This window comes from Lucilia cuprina, chromosome 6, assembly GCF_022045245.1.
Source record: "Lucilia cuprina isolate Lc7/37 chromosome 6, ASM2204524v1, whole genome shotgun sequence".
NCBI classification, from domain to species: domain Eukaryota; kingdom Metazoa; phylum Arthropoda; class Insecta; order Diptera; family Calliphoridae; genus Lucilia; species Lucilia cuprina.
In genome coordinates this window covers 32,863,010-32,877,624 of record NC_060954.1, presented here as the reverse complement: position 1 = coordinate 32,877,624, position 14,615 = coordinate 32,863,010, and the positions used below count along the sequence as shown (strand labels likewise).

At 29.6% G+C, this 14,615-nt stretch overlaps 1 protein-coding gene across 8 annotated transcripts in view; it reads left to right on the top strand.

Annotated features, from left to right (window-relative positions):
- LOC111675331 (transient receptor potential cation channel trpm) overlaps positions 1–14,615 on the top strand; it is a 178,842-nt gene that overhangs the window by 36,441 nt on the left and 127,786 nt on the right. For all 8 annotated transcript variants that reach the window (XM_046955460.1, XM_046955458.1, XM_046955462.1 and 5 more), the window contains one exon: positions 12,987–13,054. The gene's annotated coding sequence lies outside the window, so the exon portion shown is untranslated. The remainder of the gene's footprint in view (positions 1–12,986; positions 13,055–14,615) is intronic.

Below are 14,615 nucleotides of genomic sequence, written 5' to 3'. Positions count from 1 at the left end.
TATTTCTACTCAATTGATTTAGAACAACTGTCGATATTAAAATCATAGAAATTCACGAAGCTGAAGTAAACTAAGACCAAAATGCTGATAATTTAAACAATGAAGGGCTTTGTTAAGTAGTAGGATGTTGAGTTTAATACAAATCATTGAAGATAAAACGAATATATATTTTTATTAAAGAATGATAATATTTTAAAGTTTTGATAATATATGTTTAATATTTTTCTGGAAATAATTCTTTCTATACTCCTCAATAGTATTAACACAAACATGATTATAACATTTCCATACAAATACTTTAAACAACCACATTCATTACTTAAAAAATAGGCCAACTCCCTATACGTTGCAAAGGTGCCCGACTTTAATATGTAATTCATATTTTTTTTTAAATTTATGTTTTTACGTCGCAGTAAACCAAATTATCATAAGAGGATATTTATTATACTATTAGTAACTAGTAAAAATTCAATTTGCGTAAACATAACTTGTTTATCCTTGCTTTCTATTGCAATGGTTGTTGTGGTTTTTTAAGGACAAAAACATTATAGTTCTTTACGCTCAAATTGTTATTGAACAATTTACATTTACTTCCTATCGGTGGTTTATTTTTCAACAATAATAAATGAGTTGGCATTTATGCAGTCAGCCAGCTGTAAGATTTCTGATACGATTTCTTATTATTGTTTTCAAGGCTTATAAAACTTGCGATTATCCTTTATTATTTTTTATTGGGATACTTAAGTAAGTATTTTTTTCCACCATTTTCTTTATATATTGGAATTTGTTTCGTTCTATTTTATTTTTTTTTTTTGGGATTTTCTTTTATTTCATTAGTTTACGTGTCAAATTGTCTGTTTGCAAAAAAGGAGAGTAAATGTATTCAAACTTAATCTAACGATTTCTATATGTATACCAAAATTGTATCCTAATTTAATTTTGTGACTTTAATATAACAACAGCATTGCGACAGTTTTTTTTTCTGACATTGACCGACTTACATATGTACACATATACTTGACCAATCCTCATTCCTTCTGTTTTGATAAATAAACCGAAATACACGCACACTATCCGGTAAACACAGCAATATATACGCGGTAATAGTGAAAGGCTTTTTCAAAAATATATAAATATAATTTTTATAAATCTATGTTAGGTTAATGTAGCGTAGGACTTATTGTGATAACGTATAGAGATTGCACCATTTTTCCTAAATCCATCTGACCAACGTTGTCTTCAAGCTCTTAAATAATTGTTGCCCAAATTGCTTTCCTACAGATATGGTCGTAAGTGTTTGATGATAAAACTCTCCACATAGAAGATATTGTGGGTTTTTTTCTCTCCATTCTAATGAAATTCTTAAAGGAAAGTTTAAAACTTTTGGTGTATTAACAAACTTTATATTGACTGATTTTAACCGATATGACGTTTCGGAGATGATCCTATTTAAGTTAAACGCAGAACGTATTCTTTTTATATCCTTAATTTTTAGTATCTGTACTGGTGGGCTCTTTCTTACACCTTTTACTTGCAGTAATTTGGAGCTTGTAACCTCTTTACTATAAAAAAATACAAATTTTACATGCAACATTCACTCCTTTAAGTTTCATCCGTCTGGATGATACATTCCTTAACACCGGATTGAGAACGGATGTTGTTTTTTATGTAATCCATCCGACATCTTACATTCACTACACAGCAAAAGCTTGATAATAGTTAGTTCCGTAACCATTTTCTATTACTTACCGTCTGACATAGAAGTAAAACTCAATTTTCGGATTGCACTCCTAAATACAGTCATAATATGTCCATTATTATAAATGTACTCGTCTAAGAAATTTCCAAATTATAACACCAACGAATTTGTTTGTTTCCCATTTTATTTCTTGTTATTTTTATGGGGGTCGAAAAAAAGTTTTCAAACTGTTGACTTTTGTTGGCTTAAATCGTTTGATAAATACTCCAAATAGTTTTTATGATTGTTGTACATGTGATAATATATATGTATGTGTGTTGTATAGAGAACTAAATCGGTGGTATTTCAGAATTTATAACCCCCCCAGAAACAAACACGCACAATTTCATTTTATTAACACGTATTTGCACTGATTTTAGTTTTATACTTCTCTAATACAAAATTATTATACAGAAAGTGTTGCATACTTAGTGAGGCATTACATTTGTAACAATTTAAAAATTATTGGCTAAAAACTACTGTAGACAAAAAGAACAAATTAAGTAATTGACTTTAGTTGTAGAAAATGAACTAAATTTGGCAAAAAATCAAAAATTGTTTTGGCTTCATTGCAATAGTTTGTCTTGTGGCATATTTATTTGGCAAAATTATTCAAAATATTTTAAGTTAAATTTTTTTTTGGAAAAATGATCGGAATTTGGTATCTGTTTATTTAACATTATCATTCATCCTAATCCTTTGGCATAATTCAACCATATTATAATCAACAGGAATTCACTGTATTATTTGTATTTTCTTTAATTTACTTTAGTTTTTTTTGACATTTGAGAGACTATTTAATGTGCTGATGCAAATAATTTCCATTAAATACTTTCTCGTGGATCATATTTGAGTATCAATTACATTAATAATAAAAAGTCTTTGGTACAATTATATAAAAATTCTCCTGGTGTTGAAATTTAACGTTTAAAATAATGACAAATTTGTGTACAATACACATTTTAAAATGCCTAATGTTTTTATTTCTTTGTAATTTCTATGTAATTTTTGACCAAAACGGTTATTACAATATTTAAAAAAAAATTAAGTATCTAGGGTAGAAGGGGGATCATAGCCATAGGGGCACATCTGCCAATAGCGAATAACTTGAAATCTGAGTAATCGATTTTATAGCATTATCAAATTTTGTTTTCGTTTATCGATTATCTATCATCTGACTTTACATATGATGGGAGGCAGATATGATTAATTGTTTTTCAAAGGGCTGTGAAAATATTTCACTGTGTGAACTTTTTCTGCTAACTTTTTTAGTTTTTGTTGGTCAGTGTTAGAACGTCAATAATAGTGGACAATAAGACATAATAATATTTTCGATAAAATAATTTGAAGCCCGAAAAAATTGAAACTGAACCCAAGAACTGCCCGTGGGGCGCCAAATATGTAATGTGTAACAAAATTTGGTTAAAATATAGAAAAAATCAGTAAAAATTCGTTTAAATTTTTTTGTTAAGTTTTGTGAAATAAACAATAAATATCTGGTTTATTATACTTTGTTTAATGAATTATAGTATAAAACAGTAAAATAAGTTTTTATTTTTGTATTTTTTTCTTTTATTTTACTAATGACAAATTTGCCCCATCCCCTTGGCACATTTACCCCATGGATGGGGCGGTATCGGTACATGATTAAGAAAAGATTGAAAGGAATTAAACTAAAGCCAACGTATCTAAGTATTCGAACAAAGAAAAAAATTAAGAATATGTATTGTGGTTTTAATTTGAGGCCGCATCAAAAAAAAAAAAAAAAAAATAGTGGCGTATGGTCCACTTTCTACCCTACTCGATTGCCACTATAATTAAATTTATGGAATAATTTTAAAATAAATTCATATTACACACACTTCATCCATACATATATGTATGTATATGATAGTTATTATGTACATATGATGTTATGATGGAATTAATTTTTTTAAAGCATTCTGCGGTCAATTGGTTTTATTAATCCAAATTTTTTTTTATGAAAATATGTATTTAATTATGCCCAAATAAATTTAATAGTCAGTTTTATTAATTTACATGTTTATGTGCGTTATGTGTGTTTATTCATTGTTATATCAGAAAATGGATTTTTCAGCACTGACACAGCACATATGAATTATTGTTAAATGTATTAAATGTATCATCATTAAAATTCAGATATACCAAGTTGATATGTATTAGTTCCTTAGCCAATTCATTGCAATCCTAATCACTCATATTTCGAAATTTCATTGTAATATGAGTGATATTTTATTTCAAATTCTTTAATGAAGATTACTTAACTAATCGCAGTCTTAGATTCATTTAGAAACAATATATAGTTAAAGAGAACATTTCAATACACACCGTATAGATAAGATAGTTACGGAAGTCACGTGTAAATTATAATTCCGTCAAAAATTTTTCTCTGAAGTCTTTTGTGATAATTTTAGTCAACTACAACTAAACCCCTAAATCGATTACATACTCAATAGTTATTCTAAGAGTCAATGGATCTGAAAAATACGGTAAATTCCTCTAACCACCTGGTTGGCTCTTATTAGACTTTAATCACGTATGTACTCTTTCTAAACGAGCGTGGGGATAATCGTAATTTTGGTGTTCACATTGTAGGCAAGATAGTAGACAGTTTTTTGTCTGTCTTTAAGTGGTAGGTTAAATAAATAATTAGGGGCTGCCCGACCAAACTGTTGGGTTTTGAAAATTTGAGTAAAAGACAGTAGCAAGAACCAGGTTCACCTTGTACATATTTACTTAGGTAAAATTTTTAATAACTTAGAAATTGTAATTTATAAACATTCAACTTCCTTACTTTAGCTTATTAGAATTTTAGCTTATTAAAATTCTGTGGTGCATTAATTCGGCGCGGAAATGTAACAATTATAAATTTTATGCAAATATATTTAGATTAAATATGTATGCTTGTATGTACTATTAAAAAATATACATTTTTGACTGACAAATCGTTTGATTGCATTTTATTATTTTTTCAGCAAACACTCTTAATTGATACAGCATAAATGTTGGTTTTTTTATTTGTACATGATTAAATGAATAACAAATACATACACGAAGTAGATATTTATTCATGTTATATAACATTTATAGAAGCATACTGTCTAATCCAACCAAGAAAACATCAGGCATTCGAAATCATAAATATTTGAGATTTTGTTTCTACGTAACTTTGAAACTAAAAAATCCTAAAGAATTTTTACCAACAAAACATGATCAATAATTGCACTTGTTCAACCACTTATTTTTATACTAACTGTAGTAGTCACCGTCTGCATTACTTAAAAAGAGTCCAGTAATAACTTATAAATAATAATCATTACCGAGTTTTTGCTGGGTATGTTTAAGGACCGAAAATTTTGTATATTGGGTTTTTAATACATAAATATAAAATAAATCTGGATTTAAACATGTTTTCTAATTATTTATTATAATATTGTGGCAACTTTAATACATGTGGTAAACAAATATTTTGTGCAGAATATATTAATTTGTACATATGCATAAACATATATTTATGTATATATGTATAAGTGAGTGTGAAAATAATTTATATAAAGGATTTCAAAAGCCATAATATTATTTATGTTTATCGGATAAAAGTTCAAAAATACTTTTTTCATGTTTAATAAAAATTGTATATTTTTTATAAAAATTAGTACAAATAGTTTATCATTGATGACACTAAAAATAACGTATCCATTGACTTTCAAAGGTGGCATTTTCAATGAAGGCTATTTTCCGACCTATTTAAAATTTAAGCTGACTTTGCTTACAAATATTGTTAAATAACTTTGTAATATGTGTATTACACTTATTGTAGCATATAAATATAATTTCTGTAAATATTAAATTATATTAAGTAATGTGGGATGAATGATATTTAAATAATATTTAATATTTTCCTTATTTACGCACATATGTATCTTCTTGACACGTGATTGTTAACTAATTGGCATTGATAAAGGTCACATTTCAACCTAATCCTAAAAGTTATAAATAGATAATGATTGATTTTCTTTGAATTAAAAAAAAAAACTGCCAAATTTATTCGTATTTAAAAATAATTTATAATAATTAATAAATATATTTATATAAAATGTTTAAAAAATAATTTCTTAATATAATGCATACTTAAAAAGTCAAGTAAAATTATATGCAGTAAATTTCTCGAATATAATCTCAAACCAAACAATCAAACTAATATATGCTGAAAATGATCAAAAAATATTTTTCATTTCATGATCCCTTCGGTTTATATCATTATAATGGATTATTTTATAACTTTTTTTAAATTCATTTTCATTGAAAATAAAACATTAAAAATGAAATTTTTGGTAATGGCCAATAGTTATTTCATACATTACCTGATAATGAGTGTTTATTATCATCCAAATTACTTCATTTATTACCATTTACTTTTATACTCTTCACCTTTGTGAGAAGGGTATGAATGTCGAAAGATTGAACGTGAGCACCTGCCTTGACGGCCTTATCTCACGGTGGTCTTTTTCATACGGTCTACCATGCGCCCCTGAATTCCTCTATGAAGAACTCATGTAGCAATTTTTGTACATGGATGACCGGTCCATGTACAAGCACTTTGTTAAAGTACTCGTGCTATCTAATCTCTTGCCATAGCAGCCCCGTTGCGGAATGAAGGCAGCATATGATTAAATTCTAAATGCGAACCCCGACAAGAAAAAAGCAATCACTGGTCTAAAGTCAATAAAAGGGGGCGACGAGTCCCAACATCAGGTGAAATCAATCTTCCGGAAATGCGAAAGTGACCACCCTTATGATGTCATGAAAGAATTGCATTATTAAAAATGCAATCTCCATCATCTAATGACCCATTCCAGTGCATTCCTTAACCACTTAAAGCCCGCGCAATTACACTACTGAAATGGCTCTGTTGTTATGGCAACAGCACCTAGATACCAAATATGTCTATATTTGGTAGTCCGAAATACCCAACAAAATGGATCCAGATCCCTCTTTTATGAACAATGTAACAAAGGAAATATGAATTTCCAAAGTCAATTAATTCCAATAATTCCCCCGACAAATAGCCGCGCAGCATTTTGTCGATGGCAACAGTACCGAAGAACTTCCCCGAAGCGTAAAAAGGCATATTAAATCAGTACTTATATCCAATATATGGAGACTTTCCCGATCTTTCAACAATTTTAGCATCAGTTCCATTCCCATCATAAAGATTGATCTACGGGATGACAGGCAACCATTGAATACTGACCTGACAATTCCCCAGCATATACTGGCGTCCCACTACACGAGCGGTAAGAGATACCGATCGGGTTTAGGAATCCAGAACATGCTGCTTTGTACACAGACCTGTTCGAAGAGAGAATTATCCAACCCATTAGGTATAGGATATATCAGTTCTTAAACCAACATTCTCTCCCCGCGATTTTCGGTATTAAACCACAGCCACTACGTGGATCCCGAAATAACCTCAACCAACTGACCAGACAGGACATAGTCCTGTGGGTAACTGGCCACCCGTAGTGCCAGATTATTCGGTGCTCTGGTTAGACCTCATGCCGAATCATTCCGAGGCGAATCCAAGGATACATTTGACCCGCGATATTGGGTATTAGACCACAGCCACTACGTGGATCCCGAAGGAACCTCAACCAACTGACCAGACAGGACATAGTCCTGTGGGTAACTGGCCACCCGTAGTGCCAGATTATTCGGTGCTCTGGTTAGACCTCATTCCAAATCATTCCGAGGCGAATCCAAGGATACATTTGACATCACCTGTTTATAGTCCCATCAGACTAGAGGTATTGGTACCACCTCTTTAACCCGCGATTGCAATACACCATGATTGAGATTTCATCATGGAAACATGCCCCCGGGGGTGTGAGAAGGGTATATATAAGTTTGCCATTCCGTTTGTAATTTTTATAATATAATTTTCCGACCCTATAAAGTATATACATATATTTTGGATTCTTATAGATAGCGGACTGTCCGTCTTCAATAATTCTGTTAGACATGCTTTCGGGAAGATCAGCAAAATCGGTCCATAAATAACGGAGATATGAGCAAAAATCCTAGACAACCTCTAAAAATTTCATTAAAAATTGACAAAAACAAAATACATAATCATACGGTAAATTTTGTTATTGTACTCTTGTTTTTAAAAACAAGGCAGAGCGAATGCAGCAGAGCAAGAGTAGCAGCACGAGAGCAGTACTAGGGTGCTGTTATTGGCTAGAAACATGAAATTAAGTATGTGGAGCCTGGCTTAAATTAGAAGCCATAAAAGGGAACTTTTTGGTATTTTTTCGTTTTTCAAAAGGTACTTTTGGAGTTTAAGGTACTTTTTGAATTTTCTATAATATTGATTACAAAAAGCAACATGGAAGTCAGAAACATGTAATCAAATTAGTAACCACTTTTTAATTTGTTATTCACCCCAAGAGTAATTATTACTTTTTAGCTTACAAGGTAATAAAAGTTTTTGCAGGGATGTAAACATATAAATTTTTTTGTTAAATTAAAGATACAATGAAAATCGCAAAATAGTTGGACACGCTGATAACAATAATTGATAAAAGGTACCCAAAATGTAGTAATTGGTACCGAGGTCCTCTTGACAAGATGACTTGATGTTAAAAATGTAGATTTTTTTAAAAATAAATAATTTAGCTTTTTATTTTAATTCATATTTTCATTTTTTGTTAACAGAAAAAATAGATTTTTTACCAAAGGGCTTATATGCAAATATGGGCCTATTCATATTTATTTTAGTAGATTAATTTACGTCTTCATTAAAGTTATTTATGCAAAATTTCATTAGTGTTTATAAGTAAATTATGAATTTCAAATCACATTCTGAAGGTGAGTTTGTATGAGGGTTAGGATCAAATGATTCCTAAATATTACAAAAATCGGCAGCGCCATATTGACTATTATACAATTTAGCTTTGCCGATACTAAAACATATTACATATTTATGAGCTCAAAAGTGCTATTTGGGGATATGGTTATATGAAGACTAGACGGAATAATGGGCCGGTTTTAACCATTTTTAATAGGCTTTGTCCTTGGGCCATAAGAAGGGTATGTGCCAAATTATTTTGAAAATGCGCTCAAACTTTATATGGGCACACAGACAGACAAGCAGAATGAAATTAAAAGCCGATTGACATAAGGAGTGAGATCGAAAAATTCTTAACACACGTTTTTCATTACATTTTTCAACCAAAGTATTATTTGTTTTTTTTTTTGATCAAGTTACCTTTGAAAAACATGTCAGTTATTATGTGTAATATCAATTATATTAATTTTTTTGTTAATCTGATTAAAATGAGTGACCAGAAAAAAGTGCGTACTGAAATTATTAAATATTTTCAACTAAACCCAACTTGGTCTTACAAAAAGTTGACCAAGCATACAAAGGTCTGCCGTCAAACTGTTTCCAATGTTATTAAACAGTACCGGGAGAACTTGTCAGTTGATAGAAAACCTGGTTCAGGTAGAAGGAATGGTCCACATGATGTTTCTAAAGCCAAAAAATAGAACGCATTTTCAAAAGAGCTCCCAACACATCCGGTAGGAAAGCAGCTCAGTTAGCTCAGTGCTCGGACTATTTGGTACGAAAAGTTAAAGCTAATGCAGGTTTAAAAACATACAAGGCTCAAAAAGTTCCTGACAGGAACGCTGCTAAAAATTTAGAGGCCAAAAACAGAGCACGGAAATTGAAGTCAAGTTTTATAAAAAAATATTCTTGCTGCATAATGGATGACGAAACGTATGTTCTGGCAGATTTTTCGCAACTTCCAGGTCAAAAGTTTTATGTTGCTGATGCTCGAGGGAATGTTGAAGAAAAGTTTAGAACCCAAAAGCAGACAAAATTTCCCAGAAAGTTCTTGGTATGGCAAGCAATATGCAGTTGCGGCAAAAGAAGCCAATCATTTGTTACAACGGGCTCTATAAATAGCGAAATTTTCATCAAGGAATGTTTACAAAAAAGGCTGCTTCCATTCATAAGACTTCATAATGTGTCCACTTATTTTTGGCCTGACTTGACATCCTGTCACTATGGTAAACAAGCCCTTGAGTGGTACAAGAACAATAATGTGGTATTTGTACCAAGAGACGCAAATCCTCCAAACTGCCCGGAGTTAAAGCCAGTGGAGAGATATTGGGCTCTTGTTAAAAGAGAATTGAAGAGTACAAAAAAGGTGTCCAAAAGTGTGGTAGATTTTAAACGGAGATGGACTACATGTTCGAGCAAAGTGGCAGAAAGCACTATAAAAACGTTAATGGAAGGGTTTCCGAAAAGGGTTCAAAATTTCATCACTAGTGATTAAAACTATAAAAATATTTTTTTTGTAAATTGTAATAATAATTTGAATCAAATAAAAAAAAATAAAGCTGTAAGTTTAGTGGTTTCTTTTTTATAAACATATATGTATGTTAAGAATTTTTCGATCTCACTCCTTACTTTAAGGTGGCCAATGCGTTGGGGTGGTACAAACATCAGCATATACGATCTTCACTATAGTTGTGTAGGGTATAATTAAGTTTTGGTTAAAAAAAACATGAAAAATCTGTTACTAAACTGTAAACATACATACATACAAATATATGTTCATATGTATGTGTATTTTTTCATGAGCATATTTGCTTTTTATGGCTGTTACGTGTTAAACTAAAAATGTTTGTAACAAGTACACTTAAATATGAACATAGTTACAATTTATAGAATTCATTCAGGTGAACCTTAGGGAGGCTTAGATATAAACTCATAAATATGTAGTAATTTTGTTCATGACCTCCAAATTTGATTCTATAAATTACCAAAATATTTGATTCATACTATAAACTGTAGTATGTTTTGAAACCCCACTTTTGCAAATTTAAAACATTAAGGAATTATCTGTAAGCACATATATAGTAAATTATTTATTTTAATTTCAATAAAAAATTTGCATTCTATGATTTTTTTATAAAATTCATTCCTAATTTATTTGGCAAAATCGAACAAGTTTACAATCCATAAAAACGGAGTAACATTAGAGTCCATTATTAGCTTATACACACACTTATTTGTACGTGGTACGAGTCGAACTTATTGTATATACTTTACATACATATTAAAGTCTTTTTTCACATATGTTGTATTTGTTATTTTACCCAAAAAAAAAAAACAATCAGCGTTATGGTAAAAGCTCTTTTAAGTTAAGTAATCAATATTTATATATTAGAAACAAAAGCAGCAATCTCCAATTTTATAGTTTTTGAAACAAAAGAGAAAAATCTATATGTCTGAGAGCACTAATAATTTTTTCATGGTAATTTTTTGAAGAGACCTTATATGGGGGTGTAGGATCACATATGAACTGATTCAAAAGTGCAAAATTCAGCGATAACATTTAAGTTCTTATTGATCTAATTTTAATAAAATTTGAGAAATTAATAGATTTAGTAACATTTAATATGCTATTGGGGTGTTACATGGAACTCCGCAAAAAAGATCCTAGAAACATGAAATAAGGTATGTAGGGTAATAGAGAACATATTAAAGGGGACCTTATTGTACATTTTCTGGTACTTTTTAAGTTTTCTAAAATATCGAACCTAGAAACATGAAATTAAGCATGAAGAGCCCGCAGAAACATATAACTGGTTTGTTTCTTTATTCCAAAGTTGACAAGTTTTACTATTATCCAATGTATTAAGTACATACTTTCGAATAGATAATACACACAAACAAATTTTTACCCCAGCGACATAAGTATAATTTCTATCAGGTTATCTATTGAGACTTCATGAAAGCATGTATTTTATAAAATTTGTCGACTTAAAAAATAAAAAATGTTTAACTTCTGTTCCATATTTTCAGATAAATTTTTAATTAACATTATTTTTTTAATATATTTAAGTCATCATTGCAAACTGGTAGAGAAAATATGAATGAATGAACATTTATCTACGCATACATTTAAATATAGCTTATACAACATACCCAGCAAAAACTTGATAATTGCTTGTACTTACACAACTATGCGTAAAACAAAACAAATTTTTTGACTCGCTATTTGTAAGTTATTGCTGGGTTCAAAGTGTAAAATTATAATTATAACAGAGAAGTAGCGTAATTATTGCAGCAATTAGGTTTCTGGTAGTTATACAAAAGAATCCAAAAGTACAAAACATTTAAGTAACATCATAAAAAATCCGTATGATGCAAAAGAAATAAACTATTTTGCTATTTTATCGCAGACATAGCCGTTTTCATGTTGAAAATTTATTTTTTGTAGTATTTTTCTTTCGCAAATTCACACATATAAACTGTATATTATTTCAACTTAATTTAATTCAAATTGTGCTTTTTATACGAATATGTCGTAGTGAATAATATAATTACACCCTACATGCTGATGTATGTAACGCATAGGAATATTGCCTCCACACCCTGATTCTGTTCAACATCATTTTCTAAATCGATTTAACTATGTCAGTCCATGTACATAAACTTTGTAATTAAATTTCAGGTTGCAATTTTCAATATAATTTGATGCAATGTGCACTAACGTTTCCTAAGTCCCAAGGAAGATACCTTTTGCAAATTGTTAAAATACATTTATTATTTTAGCCCCAATACAACATACCCACAAATACGTTTGTCTTTTGAGTCCACAATTATGTTAAATCAGTAAAACTTTGTTAAATTTCGACCTATTCTCGTAAGTTTTGCCAGAGGGATTAAAGTTTTCAAAAAAGCTATTTATGTAGAATTACATCGTACTGGTCTTAAGAAATGTTAGACTTGGTATAGAAACTAGTGTAAAATGAGGAAATACTCGCACATTTAATATTTCTATTTCAAGCTATTAGAGATTCATACATACAATTTTCATGAATTTTGCCTAAAATGTTTAATAAACACAAATTAAACTTTATGAATTCAGCTGTTAGTATTTAAAACAATAATTTTGCTGATATCATTTCATTCATTGAAATGAAAACAATTACTATGCAAAAATTTAATATTTATAAACAAAATCCATACATGTGGTCAACTTTTAAATACACATGTATTCCATAGTATTTGTATGTTTGGGTCTGTGACTACTAAGCGGAAAATAAATAATAGGATACAGTCATTTTGAATATTCATATTAAAGCTAAATAAATTATTTGCAGATTCAGTAGGCGAACAATTTTAACAATTTTATTTTCATTTTAGGACCGGAAAGCATATGCTCATAATCGCCCTAACAGACAGACAAGTGAAATTCACTGAAACTGTAACAGGTATGTTGGTTTATAATTAAACAGTAATTAACTTATTATTTGGTTCGATATACATACATGTGTATGTATTTATATTGATAGTACCGGACTTAAACATATTAATTTTGTAGACAGTTAAGAATTTATTTCCATTGAAATTATTTTAATTTTGTAAACAGTATTTAATGCGTAGCTATGAAGTCCTTTTGTACTCCTTCTACTTAAGCGTTAAAAACGTTTGAATTACTTAAAATATTTGTATGGATATTTAACTCTTTTGTAAAAGACTATTGATTAAATAGTTCCAACAACAGGTATATTATAAAATATTAATATTTTTTTTTTGTTTAAACTACACCTTTGGGCTATATAATGGATTTTATTAAATTTATGTTTATATGTGTGGATGATTCAATAACATTTTTTGAACTCTTGCTATTATTGATAATTGGGGCGTTACTAACACTAAAACGTAGAGATTTTTATCTGTTGGTGACAATTGTTAGTGGTCTTATAATATACACACACACTCACAAACCGTAGTGTGTGTATTTAGTTTTTTTGTGCTCAGACACAAAAAACTAAACTAAAAAAGGACAAAGAAAAATGAGATCTGATAGTATGGAATATATACAATCACATATGCATGTGATTAACTAATGTTATGGAAACTAAAAAATAAGAAAAAATGAAAACTTTTCATACACACAATGTAAATTGACCTAAAGGTAACACATGCATACACATTTTAATATACATGCTTACACATACATACGTATATGTATGTATATAATAATTTGGGTCACCTTGTAGTCATATTTACTTCTCGTAACAAAAAATTTAAACTTTTTACCAGCCATTTACATAAAATTAAATAGGAAAAAAATCACTTCCCTTTTTCACACAAAGTTTAATTTAATAAAGAAAATACTTTTGTAGATACATACTTAGGGATACGTATATCCTTGAATTTGTAAATACTAAGAACTTACATTTTTACATTCAACTACAATAAAAGTGTCATCGTCTTTAGTTTAATATGACTTATAAAACACGTAAACTTTTAACGCGAATATGTCCAAATTTATAGAATTATGTACATATATGGTTGAATCATATAATATAATATCTATACATAAGCCTATATAAAAATAAATAATAACATGGTACTTAAAAATCCCAGAATATAATTTTACTAGTTTCGCAAAGTTTGTCCCTTTGGCCAAAAAACATTAAAATAATTAAAATACTGCATTCTTTTTTTCGTTCTTTTTATTCAGAACTGATTTTCATTCATTATAATGTCCAGGTCACAGTAGAATTAGAGATATATTTAAAGGTTAAGTGTAGATCACTCTGCCAGGTTGAGTAGAACGCAGTTACCAAGCAATATACTTCAATTGAAGTGAACTTGCATGTCCACCTCTCTCCCAATGTCCAAAACAGATGTATCTTTATAATTCCTCCACTAAAGTTATATTATACTGGTGTTTTTATACGGAAAAATTTCCGGTTATTCCGGAAAATATTTTAAGACCTAGCTATGAATATAATTTAAATTTGAAATATTTTAAGTCAAGGC